Raw genomic sequence first — 10,139 nt, 5'->3', positions numbered from 1 at the left:
AGCCGTGGTGTGCTCCTTGTACTGTGTGTGGGAAGCTGGGAACAATTCCAGTGCCCGGGACCAGGATGTGTGCAGTAAGTGTCTCCAGCTGCAGCTCCTGGAAGCCCAGGTTTTGGACCTGGAGCGGTGGATGGGGACACTTGGAGCTTGAACGAGGCTGAGAGTATCGTCGATAGCACGTATAAAGAGGTGGTCACAACATAGGCTCAGACCCCACACGCAGGAAGGGAATGGGTGACCACCAAGCAGAGCAAGAGGCCTAGGCTGGCAGTGCAAGAATCTCCTGTGGCTATCCCTCTGCAAAACAGATATTCTGCTTTGGATAATGTTGGGGGGTATGGCCTTCAGGGGAAAGCAGCAACTGCCCAATTTGTTGCACCACGGTTGGCTCTGTAGCATAGTGGAGGAGTAAAAAGTGTGGGAATGCAATAGTCATAGAGGATTCAATTGTAAAGGGAATAGATCGGCGTTTTGGGGCCACAAAGATTCCAGGATGGTATGTTGCCTCCCTGATGCTAGGGTCAAGGATGTCTCTGAGCGGTTGCACGACATCCTTAAGGGGGAGAGTGAACAGCTAATGGCTGTGGAACACATTGGTGCAAACAACGTGGGTAAAAAAAACAAAAGATTCGTTCCTAAAATAGAATATAGGGAGTTAGGAAGTAAGTTGATAAGTCGGACCTCAGAGGCAGTGATCTCAGGATTACTACCAGTGCCACGTGCTGGTCAGAGAAGAATTAGCAGGATATATCGGATGAATACGGGGCTGAAGAGATGCTGTGAGGGGGAGGGCTTTATATTCCTGGGACATTGAGACCGGTTCTGGGGGGTGGTGGGACGAGTACAAACTGGAAGGGCAGGACCGGGACTGATGTCCTGGGGGGAGTATTTGCCAGCATGGTTATTGAGAGTTTAGATTCAAATAGCAGGGGGGATGGGAACCTTTGCAAGGAGTCAGAGGAGGGGGGATAAACGACAAGAACAAAATAAAGAAGGGGGAATAAGAAAAGTGATAGGCAGAGAAATAAAGGGCGAGAATCAAACAGGGCCATCGTGAAAAGTAATGGGAAGAGGCCAAGTAATGTTAAAAAGGCAAGTCTTAAGGCGTTGTGCCTTAAAGCGTGGAGCATTCGCAATAAACTGGATGAATTAATTGCGCAAATAGATGTAAATGGGTATGATATAGTCGGGATTATGGAGATTTGGCTGCGAGGTGTCCAGGGATGGTAATTGAACATCCAGGGGTATTCAGTATTTAGGAAGAACAGACAAAAAGCAAAACGCGGTGGAGTTGCATTGCTGGTTAAAGAGAAAATTAACGCAACAGTGAGGAACGTTATTAGCGGTTGCATGACATCCTTAAGGGGGAGAGTGAACAGCTAATGGCTGTGGAACACATTGGTGCAAACAACGTGGGTAAAAAAAACAAAAGATTCGGTCCTAAAATAGAATATAGGGAGTTAGGAAGTAAGTTGATAAGTTTCTTTTTGCGAGGAGCAGCTTTGACAGAACGAGGTGCGGAGCGAACTTACAGCTGAGCGGTCAATTTCAGTGTAAGTTACAAGTTAATCCCCTTTTGTTTCGGAGGACCAGGGGACTGCTGGGGAAGGGAAAACTATTTATTTGGGCAGTTTTAAAATCTTTTTATTTTTGCGAGGAGCAGCTTTGACAGAACGAGGTGCGGAGCGAACTTACAGCTGAGCGGTCAATTTCAGTGTAAGTTACAAGTTAATCCCCTTTTGTTTCGGAGGACCAGGGGACTGCTGGGTAAGGGAAAACTATATATTTGGGCAGTGGCAGTGCCCGAGACACTACACGTGTAGTGTCTCCCACCCACCCTCATCCTCTAACCAAAAAAAAGGACTATGGTGTGTTGATAAGGTAAGCTTTTTATTTAAAAAGTTCAGTCCGTCGGATTGCTAAGCGAACAAGTTTTGACTTTTTTTTTTTCGTTTGGTTTTTCAGTAGATTTGTTGGGAATCTAGAATAGTGGGAATGGAGGTAAAGTCAGTTGTATGTTCCTCCTGCAGAATGTGGGAGGTAGGGGTCGCCAAGAGTGCATGCTGACTGCATCTGCGGGAAGTGCACCCAACTCCAGCTCCTCGCAGACCGCGTCAGGGAACTGGAGCTGGAGCTGGATGAACTTCGGATCATTCGGGAGGCGGAGGGGATTATTGACAGGAGTTATAGGGAGGCAGTCACACCTCAGGTACAAGAAGTAGGTAGATGGGTTACCGGCAGGGGAAGGAAAGGCAACCAGCAGGCAGTGCAGGGATCCCCTGTGGCCGTTTCCCTCAACAACAGGTATACCGTTTTGGATACTGTTGGGGGGGATGACTTACCAGGGGTAAGCAATGGGGTGCAGGTCTCTGGCACAGAGTCTGTCCCTGTTGCTCAGAAGGGAAAGGGGAAGAGGAGCAGAGAATTAGTCATTGGGGACTCCATAGTTAGGGGAACAGATAGGAGGTTCTGTCGGAACGAGAGAGACTCACGGTTGGTGTGTTGCCTCCCAGGTGCCAGGGTACGTGATGTCTCTGATCGTGTTTTTGGGATCCTTAAGGGGGAGGGGGAGCACCCCCAAGTCGTGGTCCACATAGGTACCAACGACATAGGTAGGAAGAGAGATGGGGATTTAAGACAGAACTTCAGGGAGCTAGGGTGGAAGCTTAGAGCGAGAAAAAACAGAGTTGTTATCTCTGGGTTGTTGCCCGTGCCACGTGATAGCGAAGCGAGGAATAGGGAGAGAGAGGAGTTGAACATGTGGCTGCAGGGATGGTGTAGGAGGGAGGGCTTTGGTTTCCTGGATAATTGGGGCTCTTTCTGGGGGAGGTGGGACCTCTACAAACAGGATGGTCTTCACCTGAACCAGAGGGGTACCAATATCCTGGGGGGGGGGAGATTTGTTAGTGCTCTTCGGGGGGGTTTAAACTAAATCAGCAGGGGAATGGGAACATAAATTGTAGTTCCAGTGTCCAGGCTGTTGAGAGTAGTGAGGTAGGGGATAAGGTTACAGGGACGCAAGAGGGCACTGGCAAGCAAGAACTTGGTTTAAAGTGTGTCTACTTCAACGCCAGGAGCATCCGGAATAAGGTGGGTGAGCTTGCAGCATGGGTTGGTACCTGGGATCCTGATGTTGTGGCCATTTCAGAGACATGGGTAGAGCAGGGGCAGGAATGGATGCTGCAGGTTCCGGGATTTAGATGTTTCAGTAAGAACAGAGAAGAGGGTAAAAGAGGGGGGTTGTGGCATTGTTAATCAAGGAAAGTATTACTGTGGCAGAAAGGACGTTTGAGGACTCGTCTACTGAGGTAGAATGGGCCGAGGTTAGAAACATGAGAGGAGAGGTCACCCTGTTGGGAGTTTTCTATAGACCTCCGAATAGTTCCAGAGATGTAGAGGAAAGGATAGCGAAGATGATTCTCGACAGGAGCGAGAGTAACAGGGGACTGGTTTTGGGGGACTTTAACTTTCCAAATATTGACTGGAAATACGATAGTTCGAGTACTTTAGATGGATCTGTTTTTGTCCAGTGTGTGCAGGAGGGTTTTCTGACACAGTATGTGGACAGGCCAACCAGGGGCGATGCCACATTGGATTTGGTACTTGGTAATGAACCCGGCCAGGTGTTAGATTTAGATGTAGGTGAGCACTTTGGCGATAGTGATCACAATTCGGTTAGGTTTACCTTAGCGATGGGCAGGGACATGTATATACCGTAGGGCAAGAATTATAGCTGGGGGAAAGGAAATTATGACGCGATTAGGATGGGGAAGGAAACTGCAGGGGATGGGCACAAACGAAATGTGGAGCTTATTCAAGGAGCAGCTAATGCGTGTCCTTGATAAGTATGTACCTGTCGGGCAGGGAGGAAGTTGTCGAGCGAGGGAGCCGTGGTTTACCCAAGTAGTTGAAGTGGTTGTCAAGAGGAAGAGGGCGGCTTATGTTAGGATGAGACGTGAACGCTCAGTTAGGGCGCTTGAGAGTTACAAGCTAGCCAGGAAGGATCTAAAGGGAGGGCTAAGAAGAGCAATGGGAGGACACGAGAAGTCATTGACGGATTGGATCAAAGAAAACCCTAAGGCTTTCTATAGGTATATCAGGAATAAAATAATGACAAGAGTTAGAACAGGGCCAATCAAGGATAGTAGTGGGAAGTTGTGTGCGGAATCAGAGGAGATAGGGGAAGCGTTAAATGAATATTTTTCGTCAGTATTTACAGTAGAGAAAGAAAATGTTGCCGAGGAGATTACTGAGAGACAGCCTACTAGGCTAGATGGGATTGAGATTCACAAGGAGGAGGTGTTAGCAATTTTGGAAAGAGTGAAAATAGGTAAGTCCCCTGGGCCAGATGGGATTTATCCTAGGATTCTCTGGGAAGCCAGGGAGGAGATTGCAGAGCCGTTGTTGTTGATCTTCATGTCGTCATTGTCGACAGGAGTAGTGCCAGAAGACTGGAGGATAGCAAATGTTGTCCCCTTGTTCAAGAAGGGGAGTAGAGACAGCCCTGGTAATTATAGACCTGTGAGCCTTACTTCGGTTGTGGGTAAAATGTTGGAAAAGGTTATAAGAGATAGGATTTATAATCATCTTGAAAAGAATAAGTTCATTTGCGATAGTCAGCACGGTTTTGTGAAAGGTAGGTCGTGCCTCACAAACCTTATTGAGTTTTTCGAGAAGGTGACCAAACAGGTGGATGAGGGTAAAGCCGTGGATGTGGTGTATATGGATTTCAGTAAGGCGTTTGATAAGGTTCCCCACGGTAGGCTATTGCAGAAAATACGGAAGTATGGGATTGAAGGTGATTTAGAGCTTTGGATCAGAAATTGGCTAGCTGAAAGAAGTCAGAGGGTGGTGGTTGATGGCAAATGTTCATCCTGGAGTTTAGTTACTAGTGGTGTACCGCAAGGTTCTGTTTTGGGGCCACTGCTGTTTGTCATTTTTATAAATGACCTGGATGAGGGTGTTGAAGGGTGGGTTAGTAAATTTGCGGATGACACGAAGGTCGGTGGAGTTGTGGATAGTGTCGAAGGGTGTTGTAGGGTACAGAGGGACATAGATAGGCTGCAGAGCTGGGCTGAGAGATGGCAAATGGAGTTTAATGCGGAGAAGTGTGAGGTGATTCACTTTGGAAGGAGTAACATGAATGCAGAGTACTGGGCTAATGGGAAGATTCTTGGTAGTGCAGATGAGCAGAGAGATCTTGGTATCCAGGTGTTAAATCCCTGAAAGTTGCTACCCAGGTTAATAGGGCTGTTAAGAAGGCATATGGTGTGTTAGCTTTTATTAGTAGGGGGATCGAGTTTCGGAGCCACGAGGTCATGATGCAGCTGTACAAAACTCTGGTGAGTCCGCACCTTGAGTATTGCGTGCAGTTCTGGTCACCGCATTATAGGAAGGATGTGGAAGCTTTGGAAAGGGTGCAGAGGAGATTTACTAGGATGTTGCCTGGTATGGAGGGAAGGTCTTACGAGGAAAGGCTGAGGGACTTGAGATTGTTTTCCTTGGAGAGAAGCAGGAGGAGAGGTGACTTAATAGAGACATACAAGATAATCAGAGGGTTAGATAGGGTGGATAGTGAGTGTCTTTTTCCTCGGATGATGATGGCAAACACGAGGGGACATAGCTTTAAGTTGAGGGGTGAAAGATATAGGACAGATGTCAGAGGTAGTTTCTTTACGCAGAGAGTAGTAGGGGCGTGGAACGCCCTGCCTGCAACAGTAGTAGACTCGCCAACTTTAAGGGCATTTAAGTGGTCATTGGATAGACATATGGATGAAAATGGAATAGTGTAGGTCAGATGGTCGGCGCAACATCGAGGGCCGAAGGGCCTGTACTGCGCTCTAATGTTCTAATTCTAATTCTAATTCTAATTCTAGCTCTGGCAATGTGGAATCTATATGGGTAGAGCTGAGAAACACACAGGAGCATAAAAAAATATTGGGGGTTGTATATAGACCACCCAACTGCAGTGGGGGCGTTGGGAATGGCATTGAACAGGGAATTACAGACGCATGCGATAAAGGAGCATCTCTAATCACAGGTGACTTTAATTTGCATATAGATTGGGAAAATCTAATTAGTCACAATACTGTAAAGGAGGAATTCTTGGAGTGTATACGGGATGGTTTTCAGGACCAATACATTGCGGAACCAACCAGAGAACAGGCCGTCCTAGATTGGGTATTGTGTAATGAGAGAGGAATAAGTGACAATCTGGTTGTGCGAGACCCCTTGGGGATGAGCGACCATAGTATGATAGAATTCTTCATCAAGATGGAAAGTGACGTAGTTGATTCTGAGACGAGGGTCCTGAATCTTAGTAAAGGAAACTATGAAGGTATGAGGCGCAAGGTGGCTATGATGGATTAGGAAACGTTACTTAAAGGGACGACGGTGGAAAGGCAATGGCAAACATTCAAAGAGCGCATTGATGAAATTGAACAACTGTTTATTCCTGTCTGGCACAAAAATAAAATGGGAAAGGCAGCGAAACCATGGCTTGCAAGGGAAATTAGAGATAGCATTAGATCCAAGGAAGAGGCAAATAAATTTGCCAGATAAAAACAACTGACCTGAGGACTGGCAGCAGTTTAGAATTCGGCAAAGGAGGCCCAAAGGAGTGATTAAGAAGGGAAATAGAGTACGAGAGCGAGATTGTGGGGTACATAAAAACTGCCTGTAAAAGTCTCTATAGGTCTCTGCAGAGAAAAAGATTAGTGAAGACAAATGTAGGGCCCTTACAGTCAGAAACAGGGGAATTGATAATGGGGGAATAAAGAAACGGCTGACCAACTAATTGCATACTTTGGTTCTGTCTTCGTGAGGAGGAAACAAATGTCATACCAGTAATGCCAGGGAACTTGGCAGACTCGGAGGGCGGAGTTCCAGAGCGGTCAGTATAAAAAAAAATTACCTCGGGGATTCTCGGAGCAGACTCGGAGGGCGGCGTTCCACTGCGGTGAGAAAAAAAAAAACTTACCTCGGGGATTGTCGGAGCAGACTCGGAAGGCAGAGTTTCTGAGCGGCAAGTATAAAAAACCTACCACGGTGATTCTTGGAGCAGACTCAGAGGGCGGAGTTAGAGAGCGGTAAGTATAAAAAACTTACCTCGGAGATTCTCGGAGCAGACTCGGTGGGTGGAGTTCCAGAGCGGTAAGTATAAAAAACTTACCTCGGAGGTTCTCGGAGCAGACTCGGATGGCGGAGTTCCAGAGCGGTGAGTATGTAAAAAAACTTACCTCGGGGATTCTCGGAGCAGGCTCGGAGGGCAGAGTTCCTGAGCGGCAAGTATAAAAAACCTACCACGGTGATTCTTGGAGCTGACTCAGAGGGCGGAGTTAGAGAGCGGTAAGTGTAAAAAACATACCTCGGAGATTCTCGGAGCAGACTCGGTGGGTGGAGTTCCAGAGCGGTAAGTATAAAAAATTTACCTCGGATATTCTCGGAGCAGACTCGGAGGGCAGAGTTCCAGAGCGGTGAGTATGTAAAAAAACTTACCTCGGGGATTCTCGGAGCAGGCTTGGAGGGCGGAGTTCCAGAGCGGTCAGTTTGAAAAAAAACTTACCTCGGGGATTCTCGGAGCAGACTCGGAGGGCGGAGTTCCAGAGCGGTGAGTATAAAAAAAAAATTACCTCGGGGATTCTCGGAGCAGACTCGGAGGGCGGCGTTCCGCTGCAGTAAGGACAAAAAGCTTACCTCAGGGATTCTCGGCGCAGACTCGGAGGGCGGAGTTCCAGAGCGGTGAGTATCAAATAAAACTTACCTCGGGGATTCTCGGAGCAGACTCGGAGGGCGGAGTTCCAGAGCGGTGAGTATAAAAAAAAACGTACCTCGGGGATTCTCGGAGCAGGCTCGGAGGGTGGAGTTCCAGAGTGGTGAGTGTCAAAAGAAACTTACCTCGGGGATTCTCGGAGCAGACTCGGAGGGTGGAGTTCCAGAGCAGTAAGTATAAAAAACTAACCTCAGGGACTCTCGGTGCAGACTCGGAGAGCGGTTTCCGGAGCGGTGAGTAGATAAAAAAACTTACCTCGGGGATTCTCGGAGCTGACTCGGAGGGCGGAGCTCAGGAGCGGTGAGAAAAAAAAACTTACCTCGGGGATTGTCGGAGCAGATACGGAGGGTGGAGTTCCGGAGCGGTGAGTAGACAGAGTAAGTTACCTTGGGTGGGAAAAAAAACTGAAGAGGTGACGTCACAGGATAGCTGTGACCTGATTGGCTGGTAGGCAATCTGAACCGAATTTGAAAATAAAACTGATAAAAATTGATTAAAACACTAATTAACTAATTAATAAGTAGATTAACTAAACCAGAGGGAGGAGATGACTGGATTTAAAAAGCATTTAATAGAAACTGTAGAAATCTAGCACTAGGGACCACATAGTGAAGTGCATCATAATTTAGAATTAGAATTAGAACATTACAGCGCAGTACAGGCCCTTCGGCCCTCGATGTTGCTCCGACATGTGAAACCATCTGACCTACACTATTCCATTTTCATCCATATGTCTATCCTATGACCACTTAAATGCCCTTAAAGTTGGCGAGTCTACTACTGTTGCAAGCAGGGCGTTCCACGCCCCTACTACTCTCTGAGTAAAGAAACTACCTCTGACATCTGTCCTATATCTATCACCCCTCAACTGAAAGCGATGTCCCCTCGTGTTTGCCATCACCATCCGGGAAAAAGACTCTCACTATCCACCCTATCTAACCCTCTGATTATCTTATATGTCTCTATTAAGTCACCTCTCCTCCTCCTTCTCTCCAATGAAAACAACTTCAAGTCCCTCAGCCTTTCCTCGTAAGACCTTCCCTCCATACGAGGCAACATCCCAGTAAATCTCCTCTGCACCCTTTCCATAGCTTCCACATCCTTCCTATAATGCGTTGACCAGAACTGCACGCAATACTCCAGGTGCAGTCTCACCACAGTTTTGTACAGCTGCAGCATGACCTCGTGGCTCCGAAACTCGATCCCCCGACTAATAAAAGCGAACACACCATATGCCTTCTTAACAGAACTATTAACCTGGGTGGCAACTTTCAGGGATTTATGTACCTGGACACCAAGATCTCTCTGCTCATCGACACTACCAAGAATCTTCCCATTAGCCCAGTACTCTGCATTCCTGTTACTCCTTCCAAAGTGAATCACCTCGCACTTTTCCGCATTAAACTCCATTTGCCATCTCTCAGCCCAGCTCTGCAGCCTATCGATGTCCCTCTGTACCCTACAACATCCCTCGGCACTATCCACAACTCCACCGACCTTAGTGCCATCCGCAAATTTACTAACCCACCCTTCTACACCCTCATCCAGGTCATTGATAAAAATTACAAACAGCAGTGGCCCCAAAACAGATCCTTGCGGTACACCACTAGTAACTAAACTCCAGGATGAACATTTGCCATCAACCACCACCCTCTGTCTTCTTTCAGCTAGCCAATTTCTGATCCAAAGCTCTAAATCACCTTCAACCCCATACTTCCGTATTTTCTGCCATAGCCTACCATGGGGAACTTTATCAAACGCCTTACTGAAATCCATATACACTACATCCACTGCTTTACCCACATCCACTGTTTGGTCACCTTCGCAAAAACTCAATAAGGTTTGTGAGGCACGACCTACCCGTCACAAAACCGTGCTGACTATCGCTAATGAACTTATTCTTTTCAAGATGTTGATAAATCCTGTCTCTTATAACCTTTTCCAACATTTTACCCACAACTGAAGTAAGGCTCACAGGTCTATAATTACCAGGGCTGTCTCTACTCCCCTTCTTGAACAAGGGGACAACATTTGCTATCCTCCAGTCTTCCGGCACTATTCCTGTCGACAATGACGACATAAAGATCAAAGACAAAAAGATTTAATAAGTATTTATTTATTTTGCATCAATTAACTAATTAATGATACAAATTTCAGTTAGAGGGGTGAAGTGCTTCACCTGTGAGATGTGGGAAGTCCGTGACGCTTCCAGCCTTCCTGGGCGACAACATCTGCAGGAACTGTACCCAGTTGCAGCTCCTCACAGTCCGCATGGATCGGTTGGAGCGGCAACTGGATGCACTTAGGAGCATGCAGGTGGCAGAAAGCGTCATAGACAGGAGTTTTAGAGAATTGGTTACACCCAAGG

This window comes from Heterodontus francisci, unplaced genomic scaffold, assembly GCF_036365525.1.
Source record: "Heterodontus francisci isolate sHetFra1 unplaced genomic scaffold, sHetFra1.hap1 HAP1_SCAFFOLD_857, whole genome shotgun sequence".
Classification (NCBI taxonomy): domain Eukaryota; kingdom Metazoa; phylum Chordata; class Chondrichthyes; order Heterodontiformes; family Heterodontidae; genus Heterodontus; species Heterodontus francisci.
The sequence above is the reverse complement of the archived record's forward strand: the minus strand, read 5'-3'. Positions refer to the sequence as shown.